Source organism: Panthera leo, chromosome C2 (genome assembly GCF_018350215.1).
Source record: "Panthera leo isolate Ple1 chromosome C2, P.leo_Ple1_pat1.1, whole genome shotgun sequence".
Classification (NCBI taxonomy): Eukaryota; Metazoa; Chordata; class Mammalia; order Carnivora; family Felidae; genus Panthera; species Panthera leo.
Genome location: NC_056687.1, coordinates 151,130,475 through 151,155,501, shown reverse-complemented (window position 1 = coordinate 151,155,501; position 25,027 = coordinate 151,130,475). Strand labels below are relative to the sequence as shown.

The window sequence follows — 25,027 nt, the reverse complement described above, 5'->3', positions numbered from 1 at the left end:
GGAGCTGTGGCTCAGCTCGTGGCCGTGGCCGGACCTTTCTGGGTGAAGTTCCATAACTGAGGGAAAAAGTCACCCACAGGGACCAATGCATTAGAGAACAGGAACATGGAAGGATGTTCTCAGCAGACAACTACAGGCGTGTAGACTCAGGGCATTAAAGACGTTGCTCACCCCAGAAAGGAAAGCAAGGGCTGGTAAGGAGTGAGGACAGGGGTCATCGTGATGAGGGAGCATAGGGCAAGCTGACACCCTACAAGCTGCCCCCCCACCCCCCACCAAATGGGACATGTGTGATGTTCCTCAGGCACTCCTGGCTGCCCAAGAGGGAAGGAAAGAACAGAAAACAAATGGTTAACTCATAGACATCACAGTGTTACAAGACCTGAGTCTCCATCAGTTTACAAATATCTTAGTAGGTTACAAAAAAAAAAAAGGCAATCTAATCAAATCTTATCAATAGTTTAATCACTAGGAACTCCCGACTGTCTTAATGCTAATGCTTTGCCAGAGGGAAAAATGACCTCAGCTTGACAATAGCTAGGCCTCCAGTATCTTGTGAGTCTTCTTTAAGAAACTTCCTCTCGACTTTATCTCCCCGAACCCCCCAGTATATAAACGGTCACCCCCCACACTTAGAATGCAGCTCTTTCTGCCCACGGGTCCTGTCCTCCGCTTTAATAACATCACCTTGTTTGCACCACAGATGTCTCAAGACAGATCTTGGGAGGAGAGTAGAAGGCAAGGATCTGTTTATAAAAATCCATAACCATCTTGAGGGGTTAAGGAAGAGTATGAGAGATTTTGTAATTTCTTCCTGTCTGTAGAGGGGAGGCAGATAAGAGGTGTCTTTTGTGTTTTCAGCAAAATTGAGGAAGAAGCTAATGGAGCTTTCCGCTGGCAGATTATTAGAAAACATTTTGACGGTGGTGGGCTAGATGTTGCCCAAGGGAGGTATTTTTTTTTTTTTTGCATGTTATTAACATGTAAACCAGTAGACTTTGAATAAAGCAGATTACCCTCCAAATGTAGGTGGGCCTCATCCAATCAGTTCAAGTTTTTAAGAGAGCAGACTAAGGTTCCCTGAGAAAAAAGAATTTTGTCTCCGGACTGCCCTGCAGATTTCAGACTTGCCAGTTCCTAAAATAAATCTCTCTCTCATATAAAACCCATGGGATAGGGGCGCCTGGGTGGCTCAGTCGGTTGGGCGTCCGACTTCGGCCCAGGTCATGACCTCGCGGTTCATGGGTTGGAGCCCCGCATCGGGCTCTGTGCTGACGGCTCAGAGCCTGGATCCTGCTTCAGATTCTGTGTCTCCCTCTCTCTCTGCCCCTTCCCTACTCACACTCTGTCTCTGTCTCTCAAAAATAAGTAAACATTGAAAAAAAAACTAAAAAATTAAACCCATTTAATGTCTAATATGTACATTCTAGTGATCCTGTTTCTATGGAGAATTCTGACTAATACAAGTCTCAAGCTAATACATGCTCTCACCTAACCTAATTTAACTCATTTGGTGTTCATGGCATTCTATCAGAAGTAAGTATTGTTGAGGGGCAGCTGGGTGGCTCAGTTGGTTAAGCGTCCCACTCTTGATCTCAGCTCAGGTCTTGATCTCAGGGTGTGAAGTCTACTTCAGAATGAAAAGAAAAGAAAAGGAAGAAGAAAAGGAAAGGAAAGGAAAGGAAAGGAAAGGAAAGAAAAGAAAAGAAAAGAAAAAAGTATTGTTGAGACAAGACCAAGGTATGAGTAGAAGCGGGTACCTTTACTTCTCTGATCCTTCCATCCTGTCCTCTCTGTCATGCTGTCCTTGTTTATTACCCTCTAAGTAACAATCATCTAGAGACCATCAGGGAGCCAAGATGAATGGGACAATGGCAGTGTCCCAGGCTGACAGAGCCCCTCTAGGTGGGATATGTGGATAGCTTGGACAAAGGTGTTTGGAGGCAGAGGTGGCTGGGAAATTCCTAGTCTTTAAAAGGACTATCTGGGGGCGCCTGGGTGGCTCAGTCGGTTAAGCGTCCGACTTCGGCTCAGGTCATGATCTCGCGGTCCGTGAGTTCGAGCCCCACGTCGGGCTCTGTGCTGACAGCTCAGAGCCTGGAGCCTGCTTCTGATTCTGTGTCTCCCTCTCTCTCTGCCCCTCCCCCGTTCATGCTCTGTCTCTCTCTGTCTCAGAAATAAATAAACATAAACAAAATAAATAAATAAAACAGAGGAGGAGGGGGAATAATTCCTGGGAAGATAGCCACAAAATACACAAGACAATATCATCATCGTCTCCAAACGTGCCCCTTTCCTTATATGCTCCTTATCTCTCTGCACTTCAGCTGGAGTTATCTTTCTAACTCTCGCATCATCACCTCGCTTAAACTTTTTTAGTTGCCCCATGCTACCTGTCTGATGCAGTCCCATTTCTTCACTATGGCTTACAGAGTCCTCTAAGACCTCTTCCAAGGTCTTGCCTTCCAAGTCTGTCTAAGCCACTAACCCCTTGCCCGGTGCTGTCCCCAACTCTCACCCTCTCCATCTGCTTTCCAGGTACACCGATCTGTTTCTTTTCTTGATTTCTTCTTTCTTCTTTCCTCCAGAGCTCGATGCAAACGGTTTCTCTTACCTGGGGCACTCTTCCATCATATCTTCACCTCAGAAAACTTATTTGTACCTTTTGCTGCTCAGGTTAGTTGTCCCCTTCTCCTGGGAAGGCTATATGGATCTCTTCTGTTCCGAGGCCAGGTTAGGTGTCTCGGTGCTCACATGTGTCATCTGTCTGCTTGTCAGCTGTGATGACGGAAGTGACCTTGTCCTGTTCATTACTGTACCCCCAGGGCCTTCCACTGTGTTTTGACTCACAGAGCATGTACAATAAGTATTTGCTGAACACATAAATGAAATGACCAAGAAGAAAGTATGTAATAGTTAATAAACCTCCGTAAAATATTTATCTCTGGAAAGTGGGCTCAAGGGTGATCTTTTTTATAGCTTTCTGGAATGTTCCAGATTTTCTTCCATAAGTCTTTATTGCCCGTGTGACAAACGTTGTTTGGAGAGTTGATTTCTGGTAACCTCCTCCATTGATCCTGGCCCTGACCTTGGGAACCCCAGAGGGCGTAGCTGTGCCTTTTGATAAAGACTTCCATGTTGTCGTAGGTCTTGGGGAGAAACAAACAAAAAGGAACAAGAGTGGTCCCCCCACCCCCGTTTTTTTTTTCTCACTCAGACATCCCTGGGCTGATAGGAAAGGAGAAGAGTGCAGAGCTGATTTTAGAAAAAAAAAATTTAAGATCTTTTAAAAATTGTGAAACATACCTTACATGCAGAAGAGTATACAAAGACATATTCGAGTTTATGAAAGACAGTACAAGGAACACCTGGGGGATTACCCAGGCTGAGAGAGGAAATGTTACCTTATGTCAGAAGCCCCTGTGTATGCTCTGATTCCAGAGGCAATGGCATCCTGAATTCTATATGAATCATTCCTTTGTTTGGCTTTATTCTTTTTTTTTTTTTTTAACCACTTAGGTATGTGTCCCCAAACAAGGTTTATTACAATTACTGGCATTTTGACTAATGTTTGTTAACATATTTTAAGCTTTTAGATTTTTTATATCTGTTATGTTTCTTGTTATTTTTTCTTTGCCTTTTTCTAGATTGAATTTTTAATCACCCAGTTACCCCTCTTTACTAATTTGGAGCCCACTTACATATATGTTAAACAATTTGATAAGATTACATAGGTTGCTGAAGTCTCTCATTTTTCCTCGTTATTTTCTTCTCCTCTCTCAGATTGGATAATTTCGATTGGTTTGCCTTCAAAGTCACTGTTTTTTTCTTCTGATACCTCCAACCTGCTGTTAATGTCATCAAATGAATTTTAAGAATTCAGTTATTGTAATTTTCATACTCTTTTCTTAAAATGTTTATTTATTTATTTTGAGAGAGAGAGAGAGCAGGGGCAGGACAGAGAGAGAGAGAGAGAGAGAGAGAGAGAGAATCCCAGGCAGGCTCCAGCTGTCAATGCAGAGCCTGACACAGGGTTCAATTCCACAAACTGTGAGATCATGACCTGAGCCAAAATTAAGAGTCAGACACTCAACCAACTGAGCCACCCAGCTCCCCACTGTAATTTTCAATTTTAGAATATCCATGTCTCTGTTTTTGTAGTTTCTATTTCTCTGTTGGTATTCCTTATCGGTTCATTCATTAAAAACAAATTTTCTTTTAATTCTTTGAACATAATTTTTCCACCCAAATTTTGAAATATATTTTTATCTAGGTTTAGAAATAGTTGACAGTTATTTTCCCTTAATGCGTTAAAGATCCATTCAGGCATTTATTCTTTCAACAAAGATTTGCCGTTCTTGTTAAGTACTGGTATAAATCAATAAAATATATATTACCTTTGTATGGGCAATATATTCTGCCTTTGTATGGGCACAATCTGGGCCAAGTGAACAAATTATTGCAAAATAGTACAATAAGTTCAAAGATAGAGTCATGAAAAGGTATATTAGTGGCATCAATCTGTCCTTCAGGGAAGACTTCCCAGAAAAAGGTAACATTGAGTTGGGTCTTCTAGTATAAGTACAAGGTAGATAAGAACTGGGGAAAATTCTGGGCACACAGGATGGCACATGCAAAGGCACAAAAACATGAAACACCATGTCGCACTGCTTAAAATTGTACAATGTATTACTCTTTCAGATGAGGCTGGAGAGTAAGTTTCATCCCTCTTGCACTCTCCTTTTTAAATTTTTTTTTTAAGTTTATTTATTTGTTACTGAGAGAGAGAGAGCGTGCGCACAAACTGGGGAGAGACAGACAGAGAAGGAGACACAGAATCTGAAGCAGGCTCCAGGCTCTGAGCTGCCAGCCTAGAGGCCGACGTGGGGCTCGAACCCACGAACCGTGAGATCATGACCTGAGCCTAAGTCAGATGCTTAACCGACTGAGCCACCTGGGTGCCCCTCCTTCTTTAAGTAAGTGGGGTCTGCAGAAGTAAGCCTCAGTCACAAAACAGTGTTTCAAATGATCTTATTATCCTTATTTTCTTAAATCTCTCCTTAATGTTTTCAAGCTCTGTGTCTCTGTGGCATGCATTTTGGTTAAGTTCTATCTTCTACTTTTCTAATCCTCTCTTTAGTTGTATTTATTCTACTGCTAACCTTGTCTTTTGAATTTTTAGTTAATTTTTTTTTTCATTTCATTTATTTTAGAGAGAGAGAGCGAGAGAAAAAGAGAACATGAGCAGAGAAGGGACAGAGGGACAGAGAGAGAATCTTAAGCAGGCTCCATGCTCAGTGCAAAGCCCGACATGGGGCTCAATCCTATGACCCTGGGATCATGACCTGAGCCGAAACCAAAAGTCAGATGCTCAGCTGACTGAACCACCAAGGTGCCCCTCCAAAACCACTTTAAATTAAGTTATTATCTGAGGTTTTGCTGACCACTGGGAAAGAGTAAATCAGGTCTTCAATTTCATGTGAGGTAATGGCATGTGGTTAAAAAATTATAAGGGAGACAGTTCCTTTCTCTGTTCCACACTAAAGATCAAGACTTTCACTTTCTTGGGTTAAGAGTTAATGTCCCTATTAGTCATGGTTTTACTACGGATGCAGTCCTTTGGGGATCTAGCTTTAGGGTCATTATCCTCTTAGACTGTCCTGGGCAAGTTATCAGTTTCTCGTCTGTCTCTTTGCTCCTTGAGTAGAACAAGCCGCACTCAATTTCACAAAGTTTTATAAATGCTCTTAAGACTAAAGCTGGCATTGGCATTCTAATTAGTCCCTGCATGAGTATTCCTCTTTTTTCAGATCGTATATGCCTTCAAGAAGGTGGATTTTGTATTTTCAGACTGGAGGACGGAGACTTGGGTGCAGAAAGGCTTCCAGGATCAACATGCTGGGAGATAGGAAAGCAGGACTGGACAGATTGGGGATGTAAACTGTGAGGTCTTCACAGCTGAGCAGGAGCTGTTTTCAGTAGGGAGCTCTGGAGTTGGGATGACTCATCCGAGTTGTCCTAAGTTGGGGCAAGGGGCTTGCACCTTTTGTATTCCCTCCCACTGCATTATCAGAGATGAGGATCGTCCTCAAGGAGCAGCACTAACCTTGGAGAAGGCAGTTTCTTTCCAGTGTGGGTGATTCTTGGGGAGGGTCTTAGCAGAGAGCCCTGAGCCACCCAGTCCTGAAGGGGGAACCAGTAAAACAAACCACCGCATCCACTACAAGGCCAGAAAGCAAAGGTAGAGGAACGTTAGAACTAGCAAATTACAATTTTGCAAATTTCAATGGAATCGTTGATCCAGGCAAGGATTATCAATGGCTGGACCATCCATGTTAAAAGGATTTGGTGAAAAGTTTTGAGACAGAATATTCACATGGTTCTAAAGGTTCTCCTCACTTTTTAATTACTTCAATTTAATTACTTTTTAATTACGAAGAGGGAAAAAGTGCCTTTATAATGGAGAGATCGGACAGACGCCACTTTCACTAAGAATCAAACTTAATCTTCCCAATAATGGGAGAAACTGACCTCGTGTGCCTCCTGGTGTGGTGTCCACAGTTTTATCTGTCTTCGATTTCTGCCCAGCGTTCTAACCTTATCTAATCATGAAGAAACAATCAGACAAACTTAGTTCATGGGATATTCTACAAGACAACAGGCTTAGATTCATCAAAATTATCAATGTCTTTATTGGCAAAAAAGATGGGAGGAATGTCTTAGATGAGGGTTTGACAAACTCTGGCCCACATCCTATCTTTGTAAGTAAAGTTTTATTGGGACACATCGATACCCATTTGTTTACATATAATCAATCTATGGCTGCTTTTGTGCTACAAAGAGCTGAGGTGAATAGTTGAAACAGATACTTATCTGGCCCCTCACAAAAAAGTTTGTCAACTCCTGCCTTAGATTAACAATGACTAGAAACATGACCATCAACCAGAAATATAATGCTGAATTTCGATTGGATTTTGGATTTCTAAAAAAAGCTATAAAAGAAAATTTGGGGGAAATTGGAGAAAATTTGAATATGGACTATATTATTATATATTGTATATTAAATTAAATTATTGAAGCTATGTTACTTTTCTTGGGTGTGAAAATGGTTTTGTGGTTATGTGGGAGGAGTCCTTCCTCTTAGAAGATATATGCTGACATAATTAGGAGTTCAATATCAAGATGCCTGTAATGTATTCTTTTTCTCTGTGTGTGCATGTCTCCATAAAAAGAGATCAAACAAATGTAGAAGATTATCAAAATTGGTGAATCCAGATAAAGGTTATATGGTGTTTGTTATAATTACTCGTTGACTTCTCAGCTTTCAAATTTTTCCAAGTAAAAAGTTGGGGAAAGTGGGAACAAAAAAATCCCCACCTTTCTTTTTTTTTTTTTTTTCAATATATGAAATTTATTGTCAGATTGGTTTCCATACAACACCCAGTGCTCATCCCAAAAGAAAACCCACCTTTCTTAATCTTAATCCTTAATCTGGTTAAATATTCTAGAAGTCCGTTTTCAGGCTGCTTAAAATGGCTGGTTTAATTTTTTCGAAATCTAAAGATGAAAAAATTTGAAGTGAGTCTCCCCAGAGTGCCTCTGACATTCTCTTCCCATTCTCATGGTTAGAATGATGATTTCTGTCCGAGAGGAGGAGAGCTGAGTGCTTTTAGCCCATGGGAGGCCCAGGCAACGCTGGGCTGTAAGGGAAAAGCCACAGTGACTTAAAAACCTCTGGTTACATGGCCGTTAGCAGAGACAGCAGGTGGCCTCTCCTTTCAGTTCCTGCTGTTTAGTTTTGAACCTTAAGGAATGGAGTTTTCTAAACTAAAAGATGGTCCTACGTTCGAATCCCAGCGAGGCCACTTTCTGCTAGCGGGGCATGTCCAAGAAAGATAACCATCAACACCATAGAGGGTGTTCAGGAGACGTTAGCTACGTGCCAGGCCCGGGCCTGAAAACTTCACAAATGTTCATTTCATTCTTGTCGTAGACTCTGAGTCTAAAGTTCTCTCTTGTCTAGCAAAAGAGCGGATGCAGGACTGAAGTGAGAGATGGCTAATGTCCGGGAAAAGACGAGAGCCCCGAATAAGGGTCCTTGCCCCGTATTTATTCAGATCAGAAGGCTTGCAAACGTGATGGGCGTGTACAAAGAGACAAAGAAACTGGGAACATCAACTTGTGGGTGTGAGGGGGAAAGGGGGGCTTTGAAGATGTACCATGTTTGGGATTTGGGTCAATATAAGACAAAATCCACGCGTCGGGCAGATGGGTAGATGGTTGTTAACAGCAGACAGGAGGCGCCGTGCCTGTTTATCTTTGCCAGCCTAGGGGATGAGACAGACAGGGGAATAACCTCAGGGTTAATAAGGCACCTTTTCTTTTGTTAACCATCTCCGCTCCGGGCTGCTTTGCCTGCAGCCCAGCGGTCCAAAGTCCAATCCACCAATTTACCTAACCTGGCCCTATTCTCCTATGAAAGCAGCTTTCTGCTATAGGACTAAATTTGGGGTGTTTTCACCCTGAATATCTAATCTTGTTATTCCTGTGTATTGGGCACCTTTGTGCCATTTCTATTTCAGGCCTTTGCCTCTCTCTATTTTTGGGGGTTCAGCACCCCCTCCCTATTTTGGGTGCCTTTTTACCTCCCTATTCTTGGCACCTTTGTGCCTCCCTATTCTCGGGGTGTCTTTGCACCCCCCTATTCTTGGAGTGCCAATCTGGTTTACCCAAACTCGGGTGTGAACATTTTATTGACTTTGTATTTCTTTGTGTCTTCTTAACCCATTGGTGTAAGCCCAGGGGATTCCTAAGCTTATTCCCCACAAATTCTTACAGCCTTGGTGACTCAGTCGGATGTGCGACCGACTGTTGGTTTCGGCTCAGGTCACGATCTCACGGTTCGTGGGTTCGAACCCTGCATCGGGCTCTGTGCTGGCAGCCTGCTTGGGATTCTCTCTCCCTCTCTCTCTGCCCCTCCCCCACTGGCTCTCTATCTCTTTCAGAAATAAATCAATAAACACTAAAAAAATTTCTTACAACACTCTGAGGTAAGCTGTTGCTGTCATTCTCATTTTAGAGGACAAAACTGTGTCCAAACGTGTTAAAAGCTGGCTCAAAGTCTCCCAGCTGGGATTCGCACCAGGTTGTGTCCCTCTGGAGGTCCTGCCTGTCACCCTGACACCATACAGCCTTCCAGATATGGCTTTGGGGAGAAGAGTCATGGTAAAAGGCAACCGGCTGGTGGCTTGGCTTTGAGGAGGGGCCAGTCCAGGTGCATAACCTTTAACACCTTCAGGCAGAACGTGCACCAGATCGAGCACAGAGGTCACCCTCACGACTGGGCCATTCCAGGCGAGGTCCCTGCAATACAGCCTTTCGGGGATCCAACCCCAATCCACGAAATGGGAGATCCTTGATGTGGAATGACGTAAAAGTCCATCCCATTCAGCTCTGGGTGGCAGGTGGGTTGGCTAGAAAGTTCTAGGAGGCCAGCCTTTCTGCTGAAGATATGTGCCTGAACGTCCTCTTCCTGGAAATCTGAATGCTTACTCTGCATTGCCACACACTCTTCCACTGGGAGCAGGGCTTCCAATCAGCTCGGCCAGAGAGGCTCTCTCGTGGGGGCCGGGGCAGGAACCAGGCACAGATGTTCTCAGGGGATGGAAGCATGAGCTCAGGGGAAGATCATGCACTTGATCTTGTCACCTTGAAGCTGTACCCCAAACTTCCTTACCTGTTGCAGGTGGGCAATGGCGGGACTGACTCAGAGGGACTGAGTTCTCAGGCTTTGGGAGCTGCCCTGTGGTTGGGTGACAATCAGGCCAGGGGCTTTGGAGGCTGCAGGCGCCCTTGGCATGGTTCCCTAGCTCGGTGCCTCTGTGTGGCACACACTCACAAAAGATACTTCCTTCCTGTGAGTCAGTTTGTCCTGGGATGTTGGCCTTTCCCTGGACGGCACGAGGCCACCCTTTTGGGTGTGCGTGATTCCCAGACTACCGCACCCTGGCCAGGTTCCTTGACTTGCAAACACAAGAGAGGGAGTCATCCTGCAGAGGGCCTCCTGGCACCTCTCCTGTCCCATCAAACCCAGAGGCGTCCCAGCTGGAATAGAGGACTCTTCCTAGGGCCTTGGATTCCTTTCCAGATAAGTCGGAGCTCCTTCTGTCGATTTTTAGACAGACACTATTTGGATTTTGCACATGGCTGTGAAAGCAGAAACAGGATTTCGAATGCTGGGGATTGAAGAGAAGTTTTGCAACTCACACCCCAAAGGAGAAGTGTGGGCCTCCTCGGCTTCCTCCTGGCAGTGGACATCAATGTCCTCGCACTAGTGGCCGGCAGGCAGTGGGCAGTAAAATAGAACTGCGCCACGCCAGCGGGAGAGCGAGGGTACGGAAGGCTCCCAGCTCCCCTCCCTCTTCAGCGGAGGGTCTGAGCTGTGAGGGCCGGGCCTCTCCGGCTGAGAGACCCAGGAGCTCAGCCCGCAAGCAGGAAGCAGGCCCGCGGTTCCCGAGGCGGCCTCCGGCTGGGACCACACTGTGCATGGGGAGGAGGGGGCATGTGGGACAGCAGGTGCTACCCTCCTCTCCTCTCACTAGGCCGCCCCAAGCCCTTCCTGCGGTTCCTCACCCGCTGCCCCTCTGTGGCCCGCCTTTCTGGCTGGGGATTGTGGCTGGAGGGCAGACCTGGGAAAGGACTTCATTTATTTATTTATTTATTTACTTATTTATTTATTTATTTAGAGAGCACAGGAAGGGCAGAGAGAGGGGGAGAGAGAGAGAACCCCAAGCAGACTCCATGCGGGACTCAGTGTCATGAAACCGGGAGATCATGACCTGAGCCGAAACCAAGAGTCGGACGCGTAACTGACCGAGCCACCCAGGTGTCCCTGGGAAGGGACTTTAAAGAGAAAGGGAGAAGGAAAAGGAAAGGGGGCCCAGAGGGCTGGAGGTTGGGGACAGCTGTGGAGGCCTGATCCAACTCTACGCTGAGCGCCTTCTGCCAGAACTAAGCAAATCCTTACAATCTCATGATGGCGGTGCTGTGGGAAGGCGTCCCCAGACCCCCCTCAGGCCTCCGACGGTTGGGGGTGCAACGGGCCGCCGGGCCCCGAGTGGCACCCTGTCCAGGGATGAATGTGGTAGGAACACCGGGGCAGATCCACCCTGGGGAGCCGTGGGACTCCTCTGGTGGCGACTTGGGCTCCTGACACCCCAGCGGCCTTGTCCAAGCTGTCCTCCCTCTGCCCAGCAGGGGACACATCTACATGGTGGTCTAAGGAATCCCCAAGCTCCCCATGCCTCCCCACTTCCCCGCACGTGTCTCTGTGCGTCTCAGCCCCTCCCCGGCCGGCTCTGCCTCTCTGATGGCCTGAAGTGGCAGAAACCCCAACTAGGAACGAATGTTACATCTATTGGAAAACCCAGGCACAGAGAGATACGGTGAATCGCTTCGAGTTTTGCGGCCAGTACATGGCCACGCTGAGACTCGAACTTGCCCGTCATCTGTTCTCGGTGCCCTTTCACACCTGGGGCAACCGAGTCTGAGACAAGTTCGCGGGTGAGCCCTGAGTCTGAGTCACGTGGTTCTTGTGGCCCAGACGCCCCAGGGTGCATATGAGGCCCAGTGAGCACCGCCCCTCAGTGGTCTGGGGCCTGGGGGCTCCCCTGGGTGGGGATGGCCTCTCCCTGTGCCTTTCTGGAGTCACAGGGGCAGCTCACGGGTCACTTGTCAGGGACAAGTGTATGTGTTTGACGGCACCCCCCGTTTGCCTGGCATCCGTGTCTCCTGGGAGCTGGGTGCGATGCACCGTGGAGCCCCCAAGCTGCTGCGGGCTTGCTGGCTTCCACGTGGATCCGGGGAGACAGTCTTGCTCCCCAAAGGGTCTGGCAAAGTTCCCGGGAAGGGCTGGGGCCGATGCCTCCTGCTTCTCCTTCTTTTGCGTTGCCGGGTGCAAATACCTCTGCACAGAAGCAGCTCCCTTAGCTACACGCCAGTCACCCCAAAAAGACAGCTTCCTGCTGGCCGGCGAATGGCTCCTGTCTGGGTCCTGGGAGGGCTCGGACGACAGGTCCCGCCTCAGCTGAGATTCAAACTTGTGTCCGCCTTGGTGAAGGGACGTCCTGCTCTTCTTGGAGTCGGTGCTGGAAGGACCTGGAAGAAAGGGAAGCAACAGAAGCTGGGATGCGAAGCAATGAGTGGACAAGGGGGGCAGCAACGGAAGAGGGAGGGTGCGTCTCCCGAGACATCAGGCCCCCACCGGGAGCAGGTCTTTTGGGCAGGCGTGCTTGCTTGGCTCGTCCGGACTGTGAGGGCCGGTGGACGGTCTGTCAACAGGACCTCCTGAGCCCCCAGGATCACTGCTCTTTGAAGCCATCAGCTGGCTGCAAGCTCCTCAGTGGTCCCCTGGGTTCTCACGGGGCTGCCTTCTTCCTCCTCTGCACACAGAAAATCCCACCTCCAGGTTGTAAAGCCACCGGCACTACCTTGTACCAACTTGCCCCTCTTTGCCGTCCCTGGAAGGGGTGTGTGTGTGTGTGTGTGTGCGCGTGCGTGTAAGCAGACACACGTGTGTGCCCAACCCGGGGCTCTGTCTCTGCCCCACTCACCCCTGGCTGCATGGCCCCAGGAGCCACAGTATGGCAGTGGTGATGGGTTGGGGGGCTGGGGCAAGACCACCAATCAGGGCCGGGGGGGGGGGCTTTTGTAGAGATGACACAGAGAAAAGGGCCCCCTGTGAAGGCGAGCCCCGTGTCCTCCCTCAGGCGGTGGCCTCCGATTGGAGTGGCCCCGGGGAGGAGTGGCCTGGAGCAGGAGCTCAGCTTTTCAGGAGGTCAGAGGCAGCGCTGGGGAGGGGGAGGCAGTTGGAGGGGCCGGCAGATGGGGGTGACAGTAGGGAGAGGCTGTTTGGCGGAAGGGCCTGGGGTGTGGGACAGCAAGGAGCCCGCCACTGGGAGGGTAGGCTGTGTGGGGCGGGGCAGGACCCGAGGGGCCCCTGCAGCCGCCTGTGTCCCACGTCTCCGCCGGCGTCTCCTCCCACGCGGGGACCACACTTAGCCGCCAGCCTCTTCCTCCCCAGGCTGAAGAATTTCCCATCTCGTCGGTTTCTAAGGTTGCCACCACAGCGCCCACATTACCTAACTCCTCTTCCTACAGCCTTCCTCCTCCGACCTTGGATGGCCCTGAGGTTCTGCCACTCCCTCCCCCTGGGCACACGGTCTTTCATTTCTCTCACTCCTTCTCTCCGGATCCATTCAGATCTGTCCCATTCGGTTGGGTGCCAGGCCCTGTGGGGCAGGAAAAGGCAAGGGGATTTTCACCTAATATTTTTCTGGTTACTTTCCAAACGTCTAAATTGCTTAGGCAATGGTAGAGAGGGGAGGTTCCTCTTTTCCTTCCTTCTAGGCTCTGAGAAGTTTCCTCGGGCAGGAGGGGGCTGGGAATGTATAGATGCTGGTCCCAGAGAGCAAGGCCCCGCCCCCGCCTCCTGGCAGAGGTCTGGAGATGCCGTCAGTGCCTGTGAGGTCCAGGGGCAAAGGGGATCCGTGCCCTGCTTCCTGGGCAGGGTCTTGGAAAGGAGCAGACCCCGAGAGAGGGATCAGATCTAGGCAGACAGGGCCATCACCTGCACACCCCGTGCTGGGCTGGGGTACAGAAGCAGCGGAGTGAACTCTGGGCCCATGGGGTGGCGCAGAGAAGCGAGGATGTGAGTTTGACCTGAGGGCTAAGACCCACCGGAAGGGGAGACGGTCCTCTTGCCTGGCTCGGTGGCTGGCGTGGAGAGGGGAAGGAGGCTGTCTGGTGGGCATGTGCGTGGAGAGAGGGGATGAAGGGAAGGGTAGCTACTAGGTAGGATTGCACAGAGCTGCAAGCAGCAGAGAAACCCAGGGATACAGCGGGAGGTTCTGTGACTTCCGCACTAGGGCAGCCCAAAGTGGATACAGCACTGTAACAACATCACCCAGGTCATGTTCGCCTTCTGCCTTCCTTCCTTTTTTCAAAATGTTTATTTGTTTTTGAAAGAGAGACACAGAGTGCAAGTGGGGAGGGGCAGGGACAGAGGGAGGCACAGAATCCGAAGCAGGCTCCAGGCTCCGAGCCGTCAGCACAGAGCCCGACGCGGGCCTCGAACTCACAGACCGGGAGATCGTGGCCGACTGAGCCAGCCAGGTGCCCCACACCCTCCTTCTTTATCATCCTGTTACTAGGAAAAAGAAGGAGCAAGTTGTGGGTTTTGATTTGGGAAATAAATTTGGTTCATGCAAATGATCCATCCTTAAAAATGAATCATAATTATAGAAGTGCCTTCTTCTTTAGTTATATTTAAATACTGCTCACAAATCTCAGTGGGCTAACTATAGCTAACTCCTGTAACTTCACGTTGCCTCCTGCTCAAATGGTAAGATTTTATCAGGGGAAACTTAGTCACTATTTGTCTTCCCCCCCTCACCCCCAGCTCTCTGGAAATATAATTTACACGTAACACTGTACACATTTAGGACGTACAGCCTGATGATTTGACCCACATACATGTTGCAAGTTGACTATCACGGTAACTTTAGTTAACACATCCACTGCCACACAGAATTACCTTTCTCTGTGTTTGGTGAGAACATTTAAGATTGCCTCTCTGGGCAAAGTCCAACACGGTATTGGGAACTATAGTTGCCGTGTTGCTCATTGGATCCTCAACTTCTTCGTCTTGTAACTGGGAGTTTGTATTCTTTCACCAGTATCTCTCCATTCCCTCCACCCCCCAGCCTCTGGCAACCATTCTACTCTCTGTTTCTATGAGTCTGGCTGTTTTAGATTTCATACAGAACTGAGATCACACAACACTGGTCTTTGTCTGACTTGTTTCATTTAGCATAATGACCTCAAGTTTTATCCATAGCGTCTCAGATGTCTGGATTTCCTTCTTTTTTATGGTTGGATAATATTCCATTGAATCTATCTATCATCTATCTATCTATCTATCTATCATCTATTATCTATCATCTATCTACCTACCTATCATTTATCTATCATCTATCACCTATCTATCATCTATTATCTATCATCTATCTATCTATCTACCTATCATTTATCTATCACCTATCTATCTATCATCTATTATCTATCTATCTATCTATCTATCTATCTATCTATCTATCTATCTATGTACCTATCTATCATTTATCTATCACCTATCATCTATTATCTATCTATCTATCTATCTATCTATCTATCTATCATTTATCTATCACCTATCTATCTATCATCTATTATCTATCTATCTATCTATCTATCTATCTATCATCTATCTATCTATCCATCATCTACATCACCTTTTTTAATCCATTCATCCATCAATGGATGCTTAGGTTGTTTCCATATCTTGGCTACTGTGAGTAATGCTGCAGTAAACATGAAGGTGCAGATATCTAATTACGAGAGTGATTTCATTTCCTTCGGGTGAGTACCCAGAAGTGCGATCGCTGGATCACGTGGTAGTTCTTCTTCATTTTTTCGGTAGAACTTGCATACTGTCCTCCATAGTGACTGCACTGATTTACATTCCCACCAACAGTGCACACAGAAGGGTTTCCTTTTCCCCACCTCCTTGCTAACACTTACCTCTTATCTTTTGACACTAGCTGTTCAAATAGGTGTGACGCGGCATAGTCGTTTGATTCGCGTTTTCCTGATGACGAGTGGCGTTGAGCGCCTTTTCGTGTTGGCCATCCGTAGGTCTTCTTTGGAAAAATGTCTGTTCGGGTCCTCTGTCCATTTTGTAATCGGAGAATTACTATTTCCCCCCCAATAATATTACCCCCAGTGAATCTTTACTACTTTATCAGTATCTTGCACATTCTAAACAGCAGCTGCTGACTTTACCCAGCAGATGTCAGTAAACACAGAAGGTGTATGTTTCCAAGGGCCCACTCGGGTTAACTACAGAGCAGAGTAACAACTCTTGTATCTCCACCCTTCATATTCAAAATTGAAAGCAAAATTGTGTTCATGAAAATGCAGGCGAAACTTCGGGTCCTGCTTGGGACCCGTGGTGGGTCCAGATCTGCATATGCAGCTCAGGCATTTTGGGATAGCACCATCGGTTACTTGGGATACCTGTGTATATGAGGTCCCAAGCTGCACATCTTCACCCCCGCTCTGCTCCCGAAGAGGGAAGAGACCTGAGATGCCCACGGAAGGTTCTTAGACACTGGAATTAAGGCCATTAGGGCCTGAGGTAAAGATGGCTGGACTGGGCCCTCTGGGGCAGCAGGACAGAGGAAAAGGGATAGGGGCCAACACAAGCTGCTTGCGCTGTGATCTCTCGTTTTCTCCTCCAAACATAGCATCAACATCCCGTTGTTCTGATGAGTAAACTAAGACCCAAAGCAGTTAAGTAACTTCCAAAGCCCAACACTGTCCGAGCAGTGATGCTTATCTTCCAAGTCCAGGCTCATCGGGAGGGATGAGGGTAGATCCTCATGGACAAGAGAGTAGCAAGATGGCCCTGGGGTCCGTCTGACCTCGCTGAAGGCTCTGTGGAGCAGAGATGCTGGTCCAGGGGCCAGTACATCTGGAATACATGGAAAGAGAAGAGAGTCTGTGGAGCGGGTATTGCCTTAGCCTGGGAGTGGCCAAAAGTGATCAGGGTGAGTGGATTAGAACTTCCTGGAAGACTAAGGTTGATCACCTGGGCTCCTTATATCTCCTCGGGTTGCTCTGACAATACATTTAGGGTCTGCACAAGGTGCTCTCGCTGTCCTCTGTGGCCAGTAAAGGTACAGAAGATTTCAGACACAGTCTCAAGTCTTCACTGTTGGAATTGCACCATCCCTACGCAGAGCATTTTCAAAAATCCTCCCTCCCATGAGATTCTGCTGCCGTTTTACTGGTTCGTGCCTCTTCAAGTCAAATACCTGGATGCCCTTAGGAAGTAACCAAACCAAGTGTGATAAATACTCCAAAGAATTGGCATCGACGTCCCATGCCCGTCATTCCCCAGCCTGCGTGTATCCGCCCATGCTTTGAGCAGCGATGAATTAATGCAGTGTCATTTCTGCGGCCTCTGATCAACTTACATTAATAACCACGAGAACCATGCTGTAGCCGAGAGTCATTTTAGGGTTCAATGGCGTCTGGCTAGCAGCTTCTGGGGCGGCCCCTTGCAATATTTCATTAAAATGCGACCGAATGCATAAGAAAAGGTGAAAATGCCAAATAACACCACAGACGAAGCAGGACTCAACACAACCTTGACAGAATGGGGGGAGGGATCTCCATCAACTACAAGGCAGGGTCACCTGAAAAGAGAAACCACTGTGAGTTTTGACGTTTGAAGTAGAAAAATAGTAGGTGACATCGGGGAGCAATATTTGTAGCATCAATGACAGACAAAAGATGATTCTATTTCCTCCATAACAAGCTCTTCAATTTTTTTTTAATGTTTATTTATTTTTGAGAGAGAGAGACAGAGCATGAGTTGGAGAGGGGCAGAGAGAGAGGGAGACACAGAATGAGAAGCAGGGCCCAGGCTCTGAGCTGCCAGCACAGAGCCCGACACGGGGCTCGAACTCATGGACTGTGAGATCATGACCTGAGCTGAAGTCGGATGCTTAACCGACTGAACCACCCAGGTGTCCCTGCACTCCCTGTCTTAAAAATAAAATTTGAAGAAAAAAAAAGAAGAAATAGGCAAATATCTAATATAGTGTCAGGGAGAGATAAGGGTAAGAAAACAAAGAAATCCAGGAATAGGGGGAGGGTGAAAATGCATGTGCGGCTCTGTTTTAAATGGGGAGATTTGTGAAGGCCTATCTGTGGAGGTGATACTGAAGCAGAGGCTGAGTGAAGCCAGGCAGTGAGCCCTGCACAGATCTGATAAAAGAGGCTACCCACCGGCTCCCCCCAGAAGAGTCTCCCAGGCAGAGAAAGGGGCAAGTGCAAATGGCCTGTGGTAGGGAAGAGCTCTGCCTGTTTCCGGAAGAGCTCGGGGGCCCGTGTGACTCAACAGAGTGTGGGAGGAAAGTCTTGGGCTACGAGACTGGAAAGGAGGCTAGGGCTAGGTCCTGCAGGTCTCCTAGATCTCAGAAGAGGGTTTGGGTTCATCCTAGGGGAGGAGGGAGCCGTTGGGGGATGTCGAGTAGAGGAGTGACGTGATCCGACTGAAACATTTAAGATGACCCCTGGGGCCAGGGCAGAGAATGGACTGTGGAGTGGGAGCAGAGACAGGGGAGCCTGTGGAGTCGTCTAGGGGAGAGACGGTGGCATGTGGGACGATGGGGCAGTGGCAGAAAATCTGATACAGAATCGATTTGAAAAAAAAAAAAAAAAGTGCGGGCTGGAATCTTCTGGTGTGTTGGGAATGGAGGCTCAGGGAAAGAGGGGCGTCCAGGAGAACGCCAAGGTTTTTGGCCAGAGCAACCGGAAGAATGGACTTGTCGTTTACAGAGCCAGTGAAGACTGCAGCGTTCTGTGATGAGTGCCAGGAGACGCTTGTTGTCTATCCGGGGGACGTGGTCAGGGAACTGAACATACACGTCTGGACTTCAGAGCAGTCTGGGCTGGAGAAAACCATCTGGATGTTGTCAGTGCAGAGAGAAGGTGGTTACAGCTTTGCAGCTGGCTGAGCTCTCCGGGGGAGGGAGCGTAGATAGAAGTCATCTCAAGGCCCTTGATGCTTGGAGGTCAGGGAGGCAGAAAGGAACCAGAGAAGAAGACTGGAAGGGCAGCCCGTGAGGGATAAGCAGCAGAGAGAGTGGCATCTCCAGGACCAAATGGAAAGGGTGCTTCAAGGAGGAAGGAGGGCTGAGCTTTGTCAATTCTGCCCATAGGTCAGTGGGGGTGGGCCAGATCGTGGACCCGCTGACCTAGCCACGCGGACAGCATCCAGGACTTTGCCAGGAGTGTCTGGGTGAGTGATGGGGAAGAAGCGCAAGGCAGGCTGGGGGCCCAGGGGCTGGAGATGCCCCTTGGGTGTCTCTAAATGGAGAAGAGATCAGAACAAGAACAGAAGTGGGGAGGAAACGGAGTCCAGAGGAGGGTCTAAAAATGAGAGGCATTCTGGCCTGTTCCTCTGCTCACTGGGAATCCCGCGGCAGGGAGGGAAGCAGAAATCCAACCCTTGAGGAGGTAGGAGGGAACGGATCTCGTGCACAAGTGGAGGGTTTGGCTTTAGGCCAGAGCAGAGAAAATCCTTCCACGGAGACCAGAGAGGAAGAAACGCAAGTGGGAAACGGCTGCATGTAGGCAGGAGGGGGGGCGGTTTGGGGAGCCTGTGGGAATTCTTTTCTGCTTCCCTCTACTTCTCAGCGAAATAAGGTGCCTTGAAATGGGCACTTTTCCCTTCCCGATAAAGATGTAAATCAGCCTTTTTGGTACCGGGCTTCCCAGCTTCCCAGCTGGGCATCCTCCAGCCCCCAAAGAGGGCTACCTGGATTCACCAGAGGGTTCTTGGAGTTGGCATCGATGGATTTCCCTGGCTGACCTGAGCATTGGATCTGCTGGCAGAAGCCCAAGATCTAGGGCATCTGAAAGCCACTACGGCTTGGATTTCTAAGAAATTCACTGCTGGATAAGGTAGACACAGTTTGCGAAATGCATCCTGGAGAGAATTTACTAGAGATGGAAATAAAGTCGTGGGTGCTTTGTTTTTTGTTTTTGTTTTCGTTTTTTCCTTTTCTCCTTTTGCAGGTTAACGAGCTCTCCCTGACACTGAGACAGCTACTTCGAAGTCTATCCAAAATGGCAGGGGCTGCGTTGAAAACAGACTTCCCTGCCACCAACTAGGCTAAATCTGGAATGAATTCTCCCTTCGGTTGCCTTTTGCAGATTGTTTATCTTGGACAGACATGAATCTTTCGGGGGCGCCTGGGGGGCTCAGTCGGTTGAACGTCCTACTCTTGATTTCGGTCCAGCTCACGATCTCACAGTTCGTGGGATCGAGCCCTGAGTGAGGCTCTGCACCTACGGTGTGGAGCCTGCTTGGGATTCTCTCTCTCCCTCTCTCTCTGCTCCTCCCACACTCATGTGCATGCTCGCTCTGTCTCTCTGTCTCAAAATAAAGAAACATTAAAAAAAGATGTGAATTTTGTAAACCCTCAAGGTGCACCGGGATTCTCTGGGTGCCCTCTTCAGACCTACTTCTCCCCCTAAGACCCTCCCCGCCCTCACCCCCAGAAGCAGTGTCACCACCTCCTTCCTCCTCGATTCTGCTGGAGTTTTTCTCTCCCACATTTTCTTGTGCTAAAATATACATAAAATGTACCGTCTCAGCCATTTTCAAGTGTGCAGATCAGTGGTATTGAGTGCGCTCCCTAATGATATGCGACCATCACCACCCTCCGTCTCTACAGCTCTTTCATTCTGTAGAACCAAAACTCTAGTCCTTGATTATGAAACGGTGACTCCCCACTCCTCCTTCCCCCAGATGTTTTACGACTCAGATAGCCTCTCCTGTGCCCCCTTAATCCAAGCACTACACAGTCTTTCCTTAAAACAACGGATTTTGTGATGTTGTCGTTCACTTGTAAAAATCCCCTGTCTTGGGGCGCCTGGGTGGCTCAGTCGGCAGAGCATCTGACTCTTGATCTCAGCTCAGGTCATGATCTCCCAGGTTGCGAGATCGAGCTCCACCTTGGGCTCTGTGCTGACAGCCCGGAGCCTGCTTGGGGTTCTCTCCCCCCACCCCTCTCTCTCTGCCCCTTTCCCTGCTCGTGTGCATGCTTTTTCTCCCCCTCAAAATAAATAAACTTAAAAAGTAACAAATAAAAATAAACCCCCCCTGGTCTCTTTTTCCTTTTCTCTCTCCTAAATAACAGTCTTATTACCTTCTCTCAGGAATGGCAGTATTTTTTTTAATGTTTATTTTTATTATTTTTGAGAGAGAGCAAAACAGAGTGCAAGTAGGGGAGGGACAGAAAGAGGGAGAGGAGACCCCGTATCGGAAGCAGGCTCCAGGCTCTGAGCGGTCAACAGCACAGAGCCCCATGTGGGGCTTGAACCCACAAACCGTGAGATCATGACCTGAGCTGAAGTTGAACACTTAACTGACTGAGCCACCCAGGTGCCCCAAAGTCTTTTTTTTTTAATTTAAAAAATTATTTTTAATTTATTTTTGAGAGAGAGAGAGAGAGAGAGAGAGAGAGAGAGAGAGAATGAGCAGGGGAGGGGCAGAGAGAGGGAGACACAGAATCTGAAGCAGGCTCCAGGCTCTGAGCTGACAGCACAGAGCCCGATGCAGGGCTCGAACCCATGAACAGTGAGATCATGACCTGAGCTGAAGTTGGACACTTAACCAACTGAGCCACCCAGGCACCCCAGAGATAGAGGTCTTTTTTTTTTTTTCTCTCTTTCTCTGATTTTTGAAGTCAGTAGCTAGTATTTTATAAAATAACAAAAGCCTGTAATGTCCTGACCCCAAAGCTTGGGAAGGTGGGGGGTGCACTAAGAAGTCAGGGAGGGGCGCCTGGGTGGCTCAGTCGGTTGAGCGTCCGACTTTGGCTCAGGTCACGATCTCACGGTCTGTGAGTTCGACCCCCCCGTCGGGCTCTGTGCTGACAGCTTGGAGCCCGGAGCCTGCTTCGGATTCCGTGTCTCCCCCTCTCTCTGCCCCTCCCCTGCTCACACTCTGTCTCTCTCTGTCTTTCAATAATAAACATTAAAAAGTCAGGGAGTGGGGTTCTTGGAGCATTACCTACATGGTGTCATCATTCTGAAAAGCAGTGTTGCAGTAGCTAGCAAAAGACCCACAGACGCTTTAATCCGTTGATCCAATAATTCCTCTTATACAATCAAAGATACGCACAAAGATTTATGTTTAACACAGTGTTGTACATAATAATGAAAACTGGATGTTGCCTCTGTGTCCATCGGTAGGGGTTTGGCTAAAGTCTGAATGGACTGATGTGTAATCACTGAAAACCATGTTTGAGTTTAATACATGGGAAAATGTTTATGCTATAATGTTAAGTGAAAAATGTAAGGTAAACTATATGCATGTTATGATCTCAAATCTTTTCTGAAATTTATATCTGCAGAGAATAACATGGCAGAAAACCATGTCTGTGTTAGACAATTCTTAGAGAGATGAAATATTGTGTAATTCTTAAAAAAATTTATTTTAATCTTTATTTATTTTTGAGAGAGAGAGAGAGACAGAGTGCAAGTGGGAGAGGAACAGAGAGAGAGAGGGACACACAGAATCAGAAGCAGGCTCCAGGCTCTGAGCTGTCAGCACAGAGATCGACTTGGGGCTTGAACTCACGAACCGTGAGATCTTGACCTGAACGGACGTCGGACACTTAACCGACTGAGCCACCCAGGCACCCCGCAAATATTGTGTAATTCTAACTTTTTATTCATTTATTGTTTTGTATTTTCTGTGACCAGGCATTTCTCTTACGTCCAGAAAAAAGTCATAAAGAATATAAAACAAACACATTGAAAATGGAACACTCTTAAGACCGAGTACTCAAATGCAAATTAAAATGTATTTTGGTTCCTACCTAAATAAAGGAGGAAATACGGAGTCAAAGAGTAATTTTCCTGCTGAGCATGTTTTGTGGTTTCTCAAGCGTCTGGGTGTGTCTGTGGAGGAACAACGGTGGCTGTTGCCTAACAGCTGTCTTATTCAACAGAAATGGAAACGTGGCGCCCGTATCCTTGAGAAAACGACTTGGCCCTCCTATGGATGGAGGGTGTCTTGAAGAGAAACTGGGTATGTCCTCATTTGCTAAGAAATACTTTTGTCGCCCGCTCTCCCATAATACCACTTGCGGGTGGCCCACCATAGGGTTGCCAACTTAGCTAGTCAAGCAAACAACATTACAAGTCATGTTGAAACCAAAGTGCTCCCTGTGGGCCAGGGGAGTGGGGTGTGGGTGGAGAAGAAAGTTAACTTCTCAGTTGGGACAGACTACCCTAACTTGGAGGGCATTAATGAGACATCATCTAGGGATCAGGTGGTTCCCAAGGTGGACCTCTCAGTCAAGTTGCCATGTCCCCGTGCGCAGTTGTTGGCCTCGCGGGGCCAGAGGTGAATTCTCTCCCTGGGTGCTCAGGGGTAGACTCTCGGAGAGAGACGATGGGAAGCTCACCTGACCTGTATATACTGCAGACACAGTGGATTGCCATCCCTGGACAGTGGCCCTTCTCAGCGGAGGCTCTGTCTACCACCCAGATTCTGCTGTTAGATTTGCCCCTGGGGATCCTGGCTGAGAAGCCGCTGTCTGGTGACCATCGTCATTAGAGATACTGATGTCACAGAACAGCTGTCACCAAAAGCTGCCCCACGCAGGCTGCACCGGTCATTGTGATTGGCTTGATTCTGTTAAACTCGGCATTCTGGAGGGCAGATCTCCCCTCCCTGCCTCAGTCATCCACCTGTAGACCTTCCTTCTGGATTTTTCTTTTTTTTTTCTTTTGCATGCCCACCTGTGTTCTCTGCTCTTGGAGGCAGGGTTGGTCTGTATCTTTTTCCAGCTTTATTGAGGTATAATTGATAGATGACATTCTGTAAGTTTAAGGTGTGCAAAATAGTGATTTTATACACGAATATATTCCAGAGTGATTACCACAATAAAGTTAGTGAAGACATTTATCACCTCACACAGTTATAACGTTGTGCGTGTGATCAGAACTTTAAAAATCTTATTAGCAACTCAATCTCTCGTAGCAACTTTCAAATATGCAGCACAGTATTGTTAACTACAGTTATCATAGGATTGGTCTGTATTGTTATTGAGATGGGGAAAAAAAATCCATAGACTTGGATTCAAGAGATCTACCTCTTGGACCAGCCCCGGGCCCTCTCTGGGTCTCCTGCCCCTTACCTGCACCTAAAATTCTGTGATTCTGGGACTCAGGAGAGCAAGGAGTCATGGACAAGAGAGCATGAGTTTCTTCACTGGGAAAGGTTCAATCTAATAAGAAGAAGAAGGTAAAAAATAACAATAGTCACCACCATTTATTTGAGTTTGCTCTGCTAGGCATGCACTGTGTGCGTTGTGGAGGCAATCCTACGAAATCTTCATGATAATCCGAGGAGGTGAGCCCCACTTTTATTCTTCTCTTTCAGATGAGGAAGCTGAGCCTCAGAGATGTCAAGTAACTTGCCCAAGGTGACAGAGTTAATATGTTGGGACTCAGTCACAGATGTCTCTCTGCCTTTGGGGTCCACCATTTCCCTCCACTTTGGGGAAGCCCAGAGCTCAGAAGCAGTCGTGGGTTTGCCGCAGCTGTGCTGTTAGGGCCAACTGTCTTTTTCAAATGTGCTTTCCTTTATTTAGACACCAACATCATTGCTATTTAGGGTTTTCAGTGAACTTCCCTATTTTCTCTCTATTCTGTCTTATTCAGCAAAATGGATGAGCGACCGTTTCTTAGGATACTAATTGAATGTTCATTTACACATGAAAGTGTTTGTCTCTCCACTTTTACTTCTCAAGCCAGAAGAATGTTTCCCTCTTTTCGTGGGAGTCCAGAAACAAGTTAAAGTTTCATTGAAAGTTTTATGACCCCAAGGTTGCAATGAGGTTCAAGTAACAGTAGAGAAAACTTGTGGACAGCCTGGGGAGAATACGCCCCTCTTGTTAGTTGTTTTGAGCCAATGTTCCAGAAGACTCTCCCCACCCACTCTGCTCCGAATGCCTTTCGAAATTCACATGCTTTTCTCATGTTAAGATCCCCATGCCCTCACACACCTCCTTTCCATATGCCATTCACTGAGCCTAGAATGCCATCCCCTCCATTGCCTGGAGAGCTCCTCACCCTTAAAGACTCAGGTCAGACGGCTCTTGTGTTACCAATTCATGCAAAGTGTTTTTTCTTGTTCACTTCTCTGTTCTGCACTTGAATGTTAAGTGACGAAGGGCAGAGGCCTGGTCTCACTTACCTTTGGGGCCGCTCAGGATCCGAGCTTACATGTTGCGTGCCATATATGCTCAATTAAGATTTTGTAATAAACCGATTTCCCGTGTTACGGGTCAAAGCCAAAACCTTAAAAAAATAAATTAAAAAAAAAAAAAAGCCAAAA

At 47.6% G+C, this 25,027-nt stretch overlaps 1 long non-coding RNA gene across 3 annotated transcripts; it reads right to left on the bottom strand.

Annotated features, from left to right (window-relative positions):
• Positions 1-10,863: 10,863 nt before the first annotated feature.
• LOC122229723 lies at positions 10,864-23,636 on the bottom strand. Of its 3 annotated transcripts, XR_006207117.1 has the most exons (4): positions 23,096-23,636; positions 17,076-17,297; positions 15,619-16,922; positions 14,123-14,206 (listed from the first exon to the last, which is right to left on the bottom strand). It is a non-coding gene; the product is annotated as an uncharacterized LOC122229723 (long non-coding RNA). The 3 variants fall into 3 exon arrangements; XR_006207118.1 differs by lacking the exon at positions 14,123-14,206 and adding an exon at positions 10,864-12,156 and having other exon boundaries at positions 15,619-17,297; XR_006207116.1 differs by having other exon boundaries at positions 15,619-17,297.
• Between the last annotated feature and the right edge of the window lie 1,391 nt (positions 23,637-25,027).